Source organism: Mesocricetus auratus, unplaced genomic scaffold, assembly GCF_017639785.1.
Source record: "Mesocricetus auratus isolate SY011 unplaced genomic scaffold, BCM_Maur_2.0 Super-Scaffold_100011, whole genome shotgun sequence".
NCBI classification, from domain to species: Eukaryota; Metazoa; Chordata; class Mammalia; order Rodentia; family Cricetidae; genus Mesocricetus; species Mesocricetus auratus.
The window spans coordinates 51,556,179-51,571,625 of record NW_024429195.1 but is presented as its reverse complement, the minus strand read 5'-3'; the positions used below and the strand labels follow the sequence as shown (position 1 = coordinate 51,571,625).

Genomic DNA, 15,447 nt, shown 5'->3' with positions numbered 1-15,447 from the left:
ATCTGGCACTAGGGAAATGTCCAGGGATCCACAAGGATAACCCCAACTAGGAATCTATGCAATAGTGGAGAAGCTACCTTAAATGCCCTTCCTCTATGATGAGAATGATGACTACCTTAAATGCCATCCTAACACCTTCATCCAGTAGCTGATGGAGCAGAAGAGAAGCAGAGATCCACAGCTAAGAACTGAGCCAAACTCCTGGAATCCAGTTGCAGAGAGCTAGGAGTGGAGAACAAAGGGGTCAAGACCATGCTGGGAAAACCCACAGAAGCAGCTGACCTGAGCAAGAGGGAACTCGTTGGACCCAGTCTGACAGCCTGGGAACCAACATAGGACCAAACCATGCCCACTGAACTTGGGTATCAGCTAGAAGGCCAGGGCAGTCTATGGGGCCTCTGGCAGTAGAACCAGGATGCATCCCTAGTGTATGAATGGACTTTAGGAGCCCATTCCCCATGGAGGGATACTCTCTTAGCCTAGATACATTGAGGAGGGCCTATGCCCTGCCCCAAATGACTTGACAGATTTTGATGATCCATCATGGAAGGCCTCACCCTCCCTGGGGAGTGGACGGGACAATGGGATGGGGCATTGTTGGGGGGCATGGGAGGATGAGAAGGAGAGGGAACTGGGATTGATATGTAAAATAAGATTGTTTCTAATTTAAATAAAATTTATTTAAAATTTTTTTAAAAGTTGAATAAGCCATGAGGAGCAAGCCAGTAAGCAGCACTCCTCCATGGCCTCTGCATCAGCTCTGCCTCTAGGTTCCTGCCCTGTTTGATTTCCTGTCCTGACTTCCTTCAACAATGAACTGTAATGCAGAAGTGTAAGCCAAATAAACCGTTTCCTCAATTTGTTTTTTGACAATGGGGTTTTGTCTCAGCAATAGAAACCCTAACTAGGACATTCTGTGAGAAATCTTCACCCTGATTTCCACCGTGTACACCGATTTACACCTCAGTAGCAGTGAATAAGGGTTTGTTCCTCCCCACATCCTTACCAGTCTCTGTTTTAATACTTTCTTAATGTCTCAGGCAAGATTTCTACAAAAGAGGCTGGTCAGTGTCATTTCCAGTTTGTTAGGGGCTTTGATACCTGGGAAAATGTCCATTGGGAGGCAACAATCTCATGTCCTATGTGGCATATGATGGTGTCCGTAGAGTCAGCCAAGAGGGTCTTCACTATCACTATACCATCGGACCCTGAGCCTTGAAGCCAGAAACCAGTGGTCTAAGGTTGTTTCCTCATATCAACTGGCATATTCAACAGGACATGGAGCCCTGATTAGTTAGTGTGAAAAACACTTAGCAAGCTGCCAGCTGCTTCCGCCCACCCAGCACCCACTGTTGACCGGATCAAATGTTGCCTGGATGCTGTACTAGCTCTCCTTCAGTTTCTCCTCATCTTCACACACATCACACTTCAGTCCTGTCTTCACCTAACCTTTACTCTCTTTCTTAAAGACAACTTTGATCTATAGAGACAACAACAGCAGCAGAATACAATTAACTTGCCGGGCATGCCAGTCAAAATGCTTGCTAACTGATCTCTGACAACCCCTCACTCCCCTGTATGCTCTAGCCACTCAGACCAAATCTTTTTAGACTCGCCCACACGAAAGTCTGAATTTCGTGGTTTATGCTTTGATAATATATTGTCAGATGCTGTTAACATCATTTCTACTTGCTCCAAAAGCTGCCTAATGCCTTCAGCCAGTGATATTTCATTGTACTTTCCTACATTGTGTCTATTCTGAGATACGCATGCCTTATTCCACTATGATTTTCTTTCTGTTATTTATGTGTATGGTCCGACAAACAGTTTGAACTTGTGATAGCCAACTTAAGATAGGTGGGTTATATTACCTGTTAGATCTTAAAAAAGGAAGGAGAAATAACTCATGGACTTAAAAATGCAAGACTATTTCAATTGATCATGGAAAAACCAAATGTAGAAACTATTTAGTAACTAGGAATTAGTAAAAAAAAAAAGTCTTTTGGTACGTGAGATGCACCACAAATATTGCTGCAGAGAAGCTGATCCAGTCTCCATCATTTAAATTGGAAGATGTGTGAGTTGTGACCACAGCATGACTCTTAGAGTTAAAAAAAAAAGTAGCCAGAGCATGTTGCTGTAAATGTATTTCCCCAGTTTATGCAGCAAAAAAACATTAGAGTAATTAGTGTCTTCACTACCAGAAGCATATACTATGTCTGTGTACTTTAGACAGACAGAAACAGGTTCATTTATTTATTTGCTTATTTGTTTTTTAATTGAGTCACAGCCCCTTGTGGCCTAGGTTGGCCTGAAACTTGCTATACAGCTGAGGTTACCCTTAAACTGATCCTCATGCCTGCCCCTCCCATGTTCTGGGATTACAAGTGTGCACCACACCCACCTGTCTTAAAGTGGATTCATCACAAAGCTCCTCAGGCTTATGGGCCCCACCCATGCAGGTCCTCTCTCAGATTCACACACCGTGACTGTACATGTAACTGAAACTAACTTAAAAGCAGCAGAAAACTGGGAGTGGTGGTGTATTACTGGTAGGCAATCCAGAGATCCTAGTTGAACACTGATGAGTTTCCTGGTTATGAACCTTCTGCAAGTGATGCTTCAGGTTTGTGTTGTTTCTTTGTTTTGACCCCGCCACACTGGAACTGTCTGTCAGTCTTTCCTGGATGTTCATGACTTCAGTCTTTTGAAAACCACAAACCAAGTATCTTATAAAAAGCCTTTAAGTTTGAGTTCATCTGGTGTTTCCTCATCATTAAGCTCAACTAATCAATTTTGAATAGCCTCATTATATCTATACGCGTCTTTCCTTGGTCTTACTAGCTATGCTAACTTCGATCAAACCTGAGATGGTACTGAGAAACCAAGATGTTGGTATCACTGGTCCCAGGACATACAAAAGAATAAGTGTGCATATGCACACTTCTGTAATTTGTCTCCTACATGTGAGTTCATAATACTTGTGATTCCAGTTCAGCACAGTATAGCACTGTATAGTTCATTTTAGTTGTCTCCTTACCATATCATGACTCTGTGCTGAGACAGTGGGACCCTGGCTACTAAAATTTCAGTTTACCTACTCATTGGACCAATGTTTTCCTTCATGTAACCAGTCTTCAATCTCTCTATCACTACCTGCTATCCCCACCCCTATTGCATATGTGTACCCAGCCATGTATTGGCTTTTTCTTCTTGCCTTCCTTGCTATTTGATACCATATTCTGGGTAACCATTAGCAACATGTCCCATCTTATCTCATATTTACACTGTTTTTTTCCTAGTCTATCCCCTCACTCCATGGCCAATCTTGCCATAATTTTTAGTTTGGACAATCCACACATAATCATTTGGTCCCATTTGTGCTCTGTCTACCCCATGAGAGGACGATGCTATTACCCTCCTAGATACTACCCTTGCTTGTCCTAAGTTCTTGATTTGGGACTAATTTAATTAGGAAATATGGAAAGAGACATGAAGGTATGAAAGGAGGTACTTTTCAGTTTCATTAAAATAAGATCATTGCATTCCCATAAACTTATAAAGATGATTATATATATATATAAAATCATGAAATGCTTATATATATACATATATATATGTTGGTTGATAAAATATGTGGAAATTATTCTGGGAATAAAAAGTAAAATTTCATTCATAAGAGAACATAAGTGTTGAATACAATTAATAGGAAACATTTGAATGTTGTATGATGATGCAATTAAAAGAGTGAGGCACATGGGTCTAGTGGAAAAAATAGATTTCTTGCTGACTTAACAAAATAACCAACATTATGGAGGATAAAATAAAATCTATGATATGCCACTGTAATGAAAACATTAATGACAGCAGGCTAATGTTATAATTAATTCAGAGACAATTGAAGGTTAGCCTCTGCTTTAAAAAATACTAGAACTACAATGAAATCTCACTGCTCATACATAGAAGGTGATGGGTAGATATTTTCCAGACATTCTGTATACTCCAAAAATTTTGCACAATACTGCTAACAGCGAGCTGTGACATTAGAATATATTTTTCTAAATTGGTAGTAATGAAAGCAAAATTTTAACCAACCTAGCTATTGCCACATGAAGAGACTATGAATGAATATATCCCTCAAAAATATTTGGGGGCTGGGATTATAGAATTCCAATAGGCAGCTAATAAATGCAGTACCTAGTCATAGACTAGTATACAACTAGTTGTGCTAGTTAATGAAGTATCATTTTACTTCCCTGGAAGTGTGTGCATATCTTATTTGTAATAAGGTACAGAGATGGTCACATTCCACTCCGTTCCCCATGGGACAAAGGTTCATGGAGTCAAGACAGTGTTATTTGTGTGGGATTTGGTAAACACTTGTGTCCTGGTGGATTTATTAAAGAGCCGTAATGTTACACAACTCTGTGAAGCCACTGGATACACAGCTGTCAGTAACCAGAGATATCACGGTGCTGTCATTGTTCCCCACTTGCTTAGATTTCCAGGTCTTTTCCTGACCTCTTTTGTGTCTGTAACTCAACACTTACAGCAGATGCCTTTTGGTGGAGAAACACTTGTGTTTTCTAAAGCCGTTGTTAAGGTGTGGAGAGAAAGGAGTCTCCACCGTGCTCGGGAGGTGGGGGGAGGTGAGGGGAGTCTAACTTGTCTTTGTATTGTGCATGAAGGCATGGAATCCTTTTGATGAGGATTTCCTTTCATTTCCTGGTCTTATTATAACCATCTATTAACTTCCTTTCCCTCACAAAGGCAATAAGGTTTTTTTCTGCTTACTTTTCTTTTCTGTGTGACGTGTCCCGATTTCTCTCTGATGTTTAACATCTTTGCTCTATTTCTGTTTGAGCTCTCTTGCACTGCTTACCCACAATGCACATGTGACTGCAAAGTACTGCTCCAGGCCTGCCTGCTCTAATCCTCCTGTTTTCTTGACACTGGTTCATGTCCAGGCCTACATGCATAAATCCATTCATGTCTTAACACTGGCCTTTGATTCTTATTGTTTCCTAGGCTGGGATTGTCATCATGCCCAGGACTCATCTGCCCAACCCCTTCTGCAAAATTATCCGGGACCTCTCTCCCTTGTGTCTGAGCAATAGTCTTCTGATGATATGGATGTGATCTGTGTTTATTCAAATAGAGGTAGCCCCTTCTTTGCAAGTGGATTCCTTATTGTCTGATGCTTACACTAAGCGTTCATGTGCTGACATGTCAGTAAACTATAAACAAGTGTTTCCTGCGTATTAACCACTTTTAAGACATTGGGAGGACAAATGCATAGTAATTGGTCTTTGACCATCAAAAGATTTTTTTCTAGCATTTTAAAGTCACTGAAATAGAGGAGTATTGAATAGTATCCATTTTCTACTGTCCCCCAAGAGTTCTATCTGTAATTATAGAGCAATGGAAACTTAGAGGCATTTTATAATGTCCCCCTTCCAATGCTGCTCATGGGTCAGGTGGTACCATCAAATGGTCTCTAAGCATCATTAAAGGTTTGTAGGACAGACAGCTGGATAATGCAAATTTCCTAGAATTTTATCTACTTTAATTAGAAATACACTATTTCCCCCCTTGGAGGAAATGAAAAGTCTAGAGCAATGAAGACACACCATGGGCAAGATAAGTGGTACCAATGCCATAACCCCACTGAGTTCCAAGAGCGGCCAGGTCAACATGGGGCAGAAGTACACCACTGTTCCTTTCCAACCCTGCCCAGCTCCAGGCCCAGGTTCAGAGCTGTCAGAAAGAGCTGCAAACACTTGAAAGTGACCTTCACAGAGAATCTGACAGAGAAAAGCAGGGACAACAGACCCCAGCTTTAGAGAAACTGGCATTGCTGACAAAATCCATAAAGGAGGATTCCAAAGGTTGAGCAGTAGCCACAGCTTCCTGACTCCTGAGGAGTTCCTTCAGCAATTAGACCCTCATCAGCTCTGGGTTGCTTTGGGAAGAATCAGCAACTTGGATTCAGAAGGAAGATGAAGGGTCTTGAATTGGAGGACAGGAGGGTGACAGGGTTCAGAATGACTGCTCTGAGCACAGTCAGAACTACTGACCTCTCTGATTTCTTGTGTTTCCTGGAACCACATACCACTGTCTTTCCCGTTACCCTGTAGTAAAGGAGACACCTGCCCGGCGTGCAAAAATGTAGACACAACGTTTTGAGTGCTTTCATATGCCTGGTTTCTTGCTACACTTAGCTTTAGAGCATCCTCTGTGTGGTTCTGTACAATGAGTATTGTGGCTCCTACTTTACAGTAGAGGAATAAAATTCAGAGGCAAGATCTGGACTTTCTGCAGGATCCCACAAGGAAAACTTATTTCAAGCTGGGTGTCTGACTCACTCAGCCAGGCTGCTTCAAACTCTACCTTGTTGGAGCTCTGCTTGTATGAGATACATTTTGAAGCAATCAGGGGCCTATCTCCTTCTGCATGGTACCCAGGAGACACCAACACAGGCACTTAAAGTTTTTATAGCTATTACTTACTTTGTCATCTCCCAGGGAAGCTATGGGATGCGGATTGGACTCCAGGGAGTTGCTGGAAGTACCACTCGATGACCTGGCCCACTTCAGATAATTCTCTTTTTTTATGGTGTATGTTAGGGAGGGGTATGTGTTCATACACTTTAAGATATATCTGGCCTGCAGCCTGAGGGACTGCAGCAGAGGGGGTGGGGTTTTATTTTGACACAGGTTTAGAAAGAGAAATGTATTCATCACTGAAGCGTTTTTTTATCGCGCCTTGCAAGATGCCAGTCCAGGATGATGTGAGTTGGTTGCTCACTGTAACAGTGAGGTTGCAAGGAGCTCTTGATCTTAAGTTGTACTTCTTAATGGATGCTCTCCATCCGTAACTGACTTAAGCAGTTGGGGAAAAAGGCATCTTTCATTGCTGCTGGTATTTCCACTGACTCCTTTGGGGACTCATCAAGGGCTATCACTTCTAAAGTATGATAGGTATGGGAGGCCAGTGGAGAGCTGGGCTTCCTGAATTAAAGGCTCTGTCCTCAGAACCTGTGTTTCCCAGATCACACCAGCCTTGGGAGACTCGGGGAGTTGGGGTGCAGCAGGATCAAGAGATTCAACAGAAGGATGTCTCTTCAGTCTGACACCATGAACTATGGGAAGTTCCAGTCCCCACCCCCACCCCATCCAGGCCCCTGGAGTAGTGAAGGGAATCCCCAGAAGGGATCTCTACTGGGCCTCTCTTTCCAGCTTCAGGGGAGTCTCTGCCCTTCCTTCTTTCCAGGGATGGTTACTATGGTGTCACACTAATGTGACACTACAGAACCAGGTGGCCATGGTCCTTTCTGGTGAATCATACAGTAGCAGACATGGGGATCCCAAGTGTCTGGTCTTGGTGGTTATTGTTTGTGTAAGAACTGCAGTGCCAACTGCCTTTAGGTGGAGCTGAGGAATTTACCTACTGTCTTACCTCTGTTTCAGGCCACAGAGCCAAGCTGTCTTTTCAGTGTCTTACAGTGTGTGGGCGGGTTCAACTTTATCAGATGCTTCCTCTGGGGATCTGGCCCTGGGCTCTGGATGCAACTAAAGCCAGAGGGAAGTGTGAGTTATGCAAACTTTGTTAACCTCAGGATTGCTCCTCCCCTCTGGCAGTGACTCATTAATCTGCAGCCCAGTGTGCACACCTCCACCTACTTCAACTAAATCTCTTCCCATAAATCCCCATGGTTCCTCTTGTGTATGGAGAAGATGAATTCCTGAGTGAATGTGTACTGGTGACATGGGCACAACCATGTCAGGGATCCCACTGCTTTGGACCCCAGGTATTAGCAACACCTTCCTCTGATCAAAGGGCAAGTGGTTACAAATGATTGACCAGTGTGTGCAAAAACCAGCACAGCCTCCTCCTCCTCCTAGGTGTTTACCGCCTGAGACTGCTTGCTCTAAGACTAGCTAGCTCTTTTTCCCTGTGCTATACATAAAAAAATGGGGTGAGGTTCCAGGTTGTTCCTTAGTAGGTACACCTCCCTCAGGCCACACGTGACTCACCTAATCCCAACTTTTATGTACTTGTGTTTGTCTGTCCTTTCTTCATTTCATCTTGACCCCAGTCAGGCTTCCAGGGCTGAGCTTTGCCAGATGTGGTCCTCTGACACAGTGTGACCATGCATCAGGATTTGCAGGGGCCTCCCAGATGTTAACATCAGTTCCCATTGGTCATTTGAAATGCTGAGTTTTCGTACACGTCTGAGCATACCTGCTGTTTGCTCAATGGTCACACCCTATTCTCACCATCCACATCCTTGCTACAGGCAGCTTCGCAATTATTCAGGTTTTATCACAGAATTGTTTTGGAAAGCTATTTCATTCCTCAATATTTATTTTTTTAATATTTATTTTTTATAAATTTTCATTATAGAAAAACACTTCAAATGAATTTAAAAAACAATCACACACCAAAATTAACTAGACCCAAAGTATATATAATTTAATGAACTTATACACAGTTAGAAAGGGCAATTTAATTTTAATTGCCAACGAAAATAGTCTTTAAATTATTCAAGAAACTAGCCCCTGCTATTAAAGCTATTGGACAAGATTACCTAGTTTAGATTAAGTGCCATTTCATTCTATTTATGAAAAAGTACCTGGAGAATTGTAGACAAACCTGGCTTTCAGCCAAGATGAAGCAATACATTTCAAGATTCTCTTCAACTTTGAAACAGACTCGATTACAATTTCTAAACTGAGGATTTCCCAGAGGTCTACCTGAAGAGACTGGTGTTATTCTCATCGCGGTCATAATGAAAATTTGAGGTGACATAAATACTTTTGAATTTGTTTGCAAGCCACATTAGGAGCACTACAAAAGGGTCAGAGTAAATTCCAATTGTTATTTGCTATACAGACTTTACATTCCTCCAAAGAAAGAGGAAGACATGTTTAGAATTGTATTTCATTAATGTTCACTTGATTTTTTAGTTTGTGCCATTTTAAGGAGTCTATTCAACTTGAGAAATATTTAACTCAAATAGCTGGAATCTTGAATGCATAATCTTCATTGTTATAATGTGGCTAATCTTGGGTAAGCTTATAATATGTTGCCTAGACAAAGAAAGCATAATCTTCTTATCATTAATTCCCAAGGAAGAGACGATGCATACGTAATAAGAAAAATCCTAGCTAATAAGTAAACCAGGGGTCATCATGCTTCATGATAGTATGTACTTTTCACATTCTTTTGCTGTCTCCAGTGGACATTGTTTCTCTTAATTTGGGATCTTGAAGTAAGTGTGAAGAAATGAGACATCTTGCACAAGCTTTTTCCTTAGTTAAGTTAAATTTTTATCAAAACAGACCTAAAGGAAAGCATCCAGGCTAGTTGTTTAGTGATAGAGCCATCTTCAATAGTGAGAGAGGACATTTGCTTAGCACTTTAAACTTCAGAGGATTTGCCCAGCAATAGAACACAGGACTCTAAAGTGAGATTATTGCTGATGGAAGGAGACACAGTAAGTTGATGACCCACACTTATCAGGCACACCGGTGATCTCATGCTGGAGAGTAGCCTTTCACCAAATAATTGCTAAAATAACTTTAAAACTCAACAGTATTTGTGGGAGAATCTGCAGCCAGCCTACCCAGTGGCAGGCCAGGCATGAGCATGTGTACACCGAGCAGGCACTTCCTCCTTGAGCCAAGCCATCAAGCCACCAAGCCTGCCTCTATGCCCAGAAACTACTGATGGGAGAGACACCTGACCCAGAGATACCAATGAAGAAAGGCCACACAGCAGAGTCAGCCGTCTGAGTCAATGGGACCTTGGGAGGGGGTACAAAGACAGGCCTGATTTCCTTAATAAAGGAGTCTGCAGCACACTCTGCTCCTCACTGACTCCCAGTGCCTGAGTCGTTGGTGCTGCTTCTGCTCACCCCCTCCCCCAAGGGGTGTCCCAGCAGGGTGACCGGCAATAAGAATTTGCTTGTGGAAAGAAATTGACGTTAAAATAATGCTTGCTGCTACTGTGTTGATGACCACCTTTCCAGGTGTGAGACAAGGGACAGGAATCTGCTGTGCCCTAAGTCTACCTCAGTTCCTCTGTGATCATTTTGTTGTAGTCAGACCTCCAATGTCTCCCCTAAAATGAAGTCAACTGTTTTTTTTTTCCTGCTGCTCATCTGTTTCAAATGTAAACGTATCTGAATCTTCAGAGACAAGACTGGCTGGTGAATTTTCAAGGCTCACTTTGAACCTCCATCTTTTTTTCTCAAGCTGACTTTAGGGCACCAACCCGTAAATATGAAACACTCCCCTGATGGATTCATGTTTTGGAAACTTGATTGCTAGCTGATAGTGCTGTATTTGGAGGTTCTAGAAACTTTAGGAGATTGGGCCCGGCTGGATATTTGGCCTAGCTGGGGCAACCCCCTACAGGTAGCTTCTTGCTTCGTCCTATATGTCCTCTCGGCTTCTTGTCCACCATGAACAGCTTCTGCAGCAAGCCTCCTTTGCCACAGTAGTGAAGCACACAGAGCCAGACAACTAAGGGCAAAGTCCTGAGACCACATGCCAAAAGGAGTCCTTTCCACGTAGGTTGTTCCTGACAAGCTCTTTGCAAGAGCAAAGAACATCTAACCCCATCTCTGAGAATTTGCTACCCTAACGTACAAGCCGCCACTGCCATTCACCTCTATGCCAAGTGCCTTCATTCCTAGCAACAACAAAACAAAAATCACATGATTTCTCATCTCCTCTCCCTGTACATTTCTTGGTTTTAAACACAAGATTAAGTTGGAGGACAGGAGAAAGTACAGAATATGTTTGTTTTCCAGAACTCCTCTTAGCTGGCCTTGGCTGTATAACCCCTGAGAACCTGGGCCTGTGTGTACAGTGCTCACTCAGGATATCTTGCATGTTTCTGCTCAGTTTCGTCTAACCAGGACCCGGTTTCAAAGCTCTGGTGTGAGGTTTTGTTGCCCCCTTCTTTGTGAGGGATTGAAAATGTTAGTGTTATCTGTCTTCCTTTTCCCTTTTTCTCATGGCATACCCACTTTGCTACCTGTTCATTTGGGTGATCCTTTTATTTAAACAGATCTGATTATTTAGCATGTATATTATTCGTTGCCTATTTCTGTCTCCTGTATCCAGAGATGTGTGTGAAACACGAGAACCATGCCTTGGCTAGCTAAATGTTTAGCACACGTGTGTTGAATTAGTCCCGAAGCTCTCTGCATTGAATGTCCTGAGTAGAAATGATTTGAGGGGTTGATACTTAAGCTAGTCTGCCATCTATGCTGTCTCCATTGTCATTAATAAAACTTTTAGAAGTTGCTCATCAGTTATTAGAACTACACAAAGAGAGGTACAATGTCTAAAACAATTGACTATTTGACAGGCGTCCAAATCTATTACTACCAATAGATTCAGGGTAGAAAATTGTATGATAGAAATGTCTAAATCTAGCCAGTGGTCCATTTATTTTAAATTAGGCTCTTATCTACAAAACCCTATTACAGAAAAGTGATTTAAGCAGATTCTCATGTCTTCTCTTTAATGTGACTTAACCTATAAGTCAAGAAGATTTCAATTAAATATTTTGATGATGAATCTGCATTTTTTTAAAAGATCTTGAGTAATTTTAGCTGAGCAGTGGTGGAACACAGGCCTTTAATCCCAGCACTCGGGAGGCAGATTCAGGTGGACCTCTGTGAGTTCAAGGTCAGGCTGTTCTACAGAGGTAATTCCAGGATGGCCAGGGTTACACAAAGAAACCCTGTCACAAAACAAAAAACAAGAACAAAAAGAGTTGTATTTAAACAAATATCACATTTCATAAACTCTTTATTATCAACCTCTCAATTGTGTCTTTCTCTTCTTAAATCATCTTCAGCAGTGATGAAGACAAGTCCCGAAGTGTTCCCACTTTGACCCTCAGGTGCCCTCAAAGGGTAAAACCCCACACTCAAACGCATTCAGAACATCATTTTGAGCACCAGCCTATGCTTTTCCTAACCACATTTGAAGCTTACAGATCCCTGCTCTGCTCAGAGACAAAGACAGTGAAACTGAAGAGGGTAAACATGAGAGGATCAAAGCAACCCCTTTTGAGTGCTGTGCCTTGTGGGCTTTTTGCTGTTGTTTTATTTTTTCTTTTTATTAAAATTCCAATGTCTTATGTAGGGTTTCTATTGCTGGATTAAACACCATGACCAAAAGCAATTTGGGAAGGACAGGGTCTATGTAGCTTACTTTTCCATATCACAGTTCATTATTGAAGCAAGTCAGGGCAGGAACCTTGAGGCAGGAGGTAACACAGAAGTCATGGAGGAGTGTTGTTCACTGGCTTACTCCACCTGCCACCTGCTTTCTTATAAAACCCAAACCAACAACCCAGGGATGGCGCCACCCATAATGGGCTGGACACTTCCCTATCAATTGCTAATTAGGAAAATGCTTCACAGGCTTGCTTTCCTCCTCCTCCTCCTCCTCCTCCTCCTCCTCCTCCTCCTCCTCCTCCTCCTCACCTTCTTCTTCTTCTTCTTCTTCTTCTTCTTCTTCTTCTTCTTCTTCTTCTTCTTCTTCTTCTTCTTCTTCTTCTTCTTCTTCTTCTTCTTCTTCTTCTTCTTCTTCTTCTTCTTCTCTCAAGTGACTATAGCTTGTGTCAAGTTTACATAAAACTAGCCAGGACATTTAGTTTTTTTTATTTTGTCCATGATGAGTCATTGTGATTTGTAACAACTGACTTGAAACATAAAAGGATGAAGATTGTATTTTTCTATACATAAGCTAAGCAGGTTCTCTTATAGTTCCAGGAATCTGTTGGAATCCTGGACCCACCTCTCCTTACCAGAACTTACATTAGACGTGTTTTACAACTATTCTGAGACACTGACTCTTCACTCTTGAAACAAAGTTTTTGGTACTCAACGTGTAGCCTGAGACAGTGACTCCCATGTACAAGCAATAAATCTCACTCCTCACAGCCTATAGGTGCTGACATACATGTCATTGTAAGCCATAACTAAATCAGGATGCTAGTTTTCCTGATGGGTCTGATTTACTTCCTTTGGAATTTTCAAAAAAAATTACAAAGCTCAAATCTCTTTTAATCATGTTTGAACCATTACTTTTATTGAAAAACATCATGTAGAAATAGTGTCATTCAGCACACATCCATATATAAAAATGTCCAAGTTACTAAATCTTTGTCCTACAGATCCAACCTTCGTCTGGGAGCCTAGAAGTCATCCTGACATTTCGGGAGACTTAAAGACCGTCCTTGATCTTTGTTAAGCTAATTGATGTGTGTAATAGTTCCTAGCTGCTATTGGTTGAATTGTAGCCCTCAGAGAATGTTAAGTTCCAATCTTCAGGTCTGTGAATATGACTTTATTAAGAACTAGGGTCTTGTAGAGAATCAAGTTACGATGCAGCCATCAGGGTAGGCTGCACTTCAGTATCACTGGGGTCTTTACGAAAATGGAGCAATTTGGACACAGACACACATATGCATAAGGCAGGGATAGGAGTTTTATAACTACTTGCCAAGGAATGTCCAAGGTGGTCAAAATGATCAGAAGCTTGAAGACCAACATGCAATGGATCTTGCCCCCAGCTTGAGAAGGGAACAAATCTCTGGCACCTTGATGTGGGTCTTTGAGCCTTTGGGTGGCTTAAGCTCCTGGTTGTGCTTTGTTATGCCACCCTAGTCTAGGAGGGCACGCACCCACCATGGAGGGAAGGGGGGGATCAGGGAGGCGTGGGCAGCTTGTAAGCAGTTTCTGGTGCTCTAGCTCCATTCAATGTGTTCTCAGGTGCTGGGTCTTGCCAGGATCCCAGAGTTCCAAAACGTTCCTTTGATAGAGTAGAGAAACAAGGTGAACTGGGGGAGAGAGACAGAGGAGAGGGCAGGGGATGGGTAGGGGTCTGGGGAGAGAGAAGGAAAGAAGGATCAGGCAACAGGCTGGAAAGCTACTAAGAAAGAGGATGGCGGCAGCCACGAGGTTTTCAAATTCTTGCCTCTCCTCCACTCAGCACCAGGAGTCCTCCCATCACAGGAAAATCATCTTTTCTCTTTATTGCAAGGAAGAAGGCTTTAAGCATCCATTCTTCATGCTAAGCCACATGGATCTGGTGGCAGTTAAGTGATCGCTACAGTTGGCCCCTCTGGCCACCCTTATCCTGCAAAGCACCAGCTGAGGTTGAAGGAGAATTCATCATTTCCCACTTCCCCACCCTACAGCAAACCCTATTCAGGCCCTTTTCTGGCTAATGAGGCCTGCAGAGCCACCAGCTGTCAGTACTTATCCTTGAATCAACCAAAGTAGCAGCAGGTAGCACCCATCTGCCAAATACATGCACAGTTTTTGATTGCTAGGAAATGTAGTTACCAGTAGTCACCATTAGTTGACGAAGTACAATGCTAAGCATTTTGTGCACACATACCTAAATATTATTAGTGCTTGTGCTATGTGGTGTTGGTGAGTGTGTGTGAGTGTGTGAGTGTGTGTGTGTGTGTGTGTGTGTGAGTGTGTGTAAGACTGAGCATTTTGTATAAAGGTCAGAGGATAACTTTTGGAATTGGTTCTCTCCTTCCTCCATGAGATCTGAGGATGGAAATCAGGTCTTCAGGCTTGTGTGGCAATCGCTTCACCCACTGACTCATCTTGACAGCCTTATGTACATTATTTAACAGGCATTCAATCAATATTACATAAGAGCCTACTGTGTACAGCTACCGAGTTGGGTACTAAAGACAGAATGGACACAGAGGATATAAGCCCTCCTTATTGTAGATGCATGTAACTTACCAACCACTCCCAAATTTTCCAAGTTGGACTACAGAAAATTTCACTTGGTAACGCCTACAGATCAGAATTTTAAGCAAACACATTTATGGTCAAGAACTTAACTTTTCTTATTAAAATTAGACAGAAATGGCAATTTTGATCCCTTTTTCTTTCTTTCAGCCATGACTTAGATGCAGTACCTACAGCTGTCACAGCTATCTTAAAACCATCAGCTAAAGACCAAGTGACATGAATGAGCTCCTAAGGCCTTCTGAGCAATCAACTGTTTAGGGATGACAGTGATTCTATCCTGGCATAATTACTGAAACTTGGTGTCTCTGGTGCTTGCAGGTAAATTACAAAATGGATACGGCTCTTTCCATATGATGCTGATGGTGATGGTGATGGAGATGACAATAATGGTGATGATCATAGTAGTGATGATAATGATAATAATGATTATGCTGGTGGTGATGATGGTGATAGTGCTGATGGTGATGATAATGGTGATAGTGATGATGATGATGATGATGGTGATAGTGATGATGGAGATGTTAGTGATGATGATGATGGTGGTGATGATAATGGTGGTGATAATGATGGTGGTGATGATGATGGTGATAATGATGGTGATGGTGATAATGATATCTAAAGGACCAGACACAGCCAGT

At 42.2% G+C, this 15,447-nt stretch overlaps 1 long non-coding RNA gene across 1 annotated transcript in view; it reads left to right on the top strand.

Annotated features, from left to right (window-relative positions):
• Positions 1-2,501: 2,501 nt before the first annotated feature.
• The window catches only part of LOC121143134, a 30,735-nt gene continuing 17,789 nt past the window's right edge, over positions 2,502-15,447 (top strand). Inside the window, exons 1-2 of the long non-coding RNA XR_005880235.1 lie at positions 2,502-2,626; positions 14,957-15,127. This is a non-coding gene — a long non-coding RNA (uncharacterized LOC121143134). The remainder of the gene's footprint in view (positions 2,627-14,956; positions 15,128-15,447) is intronic.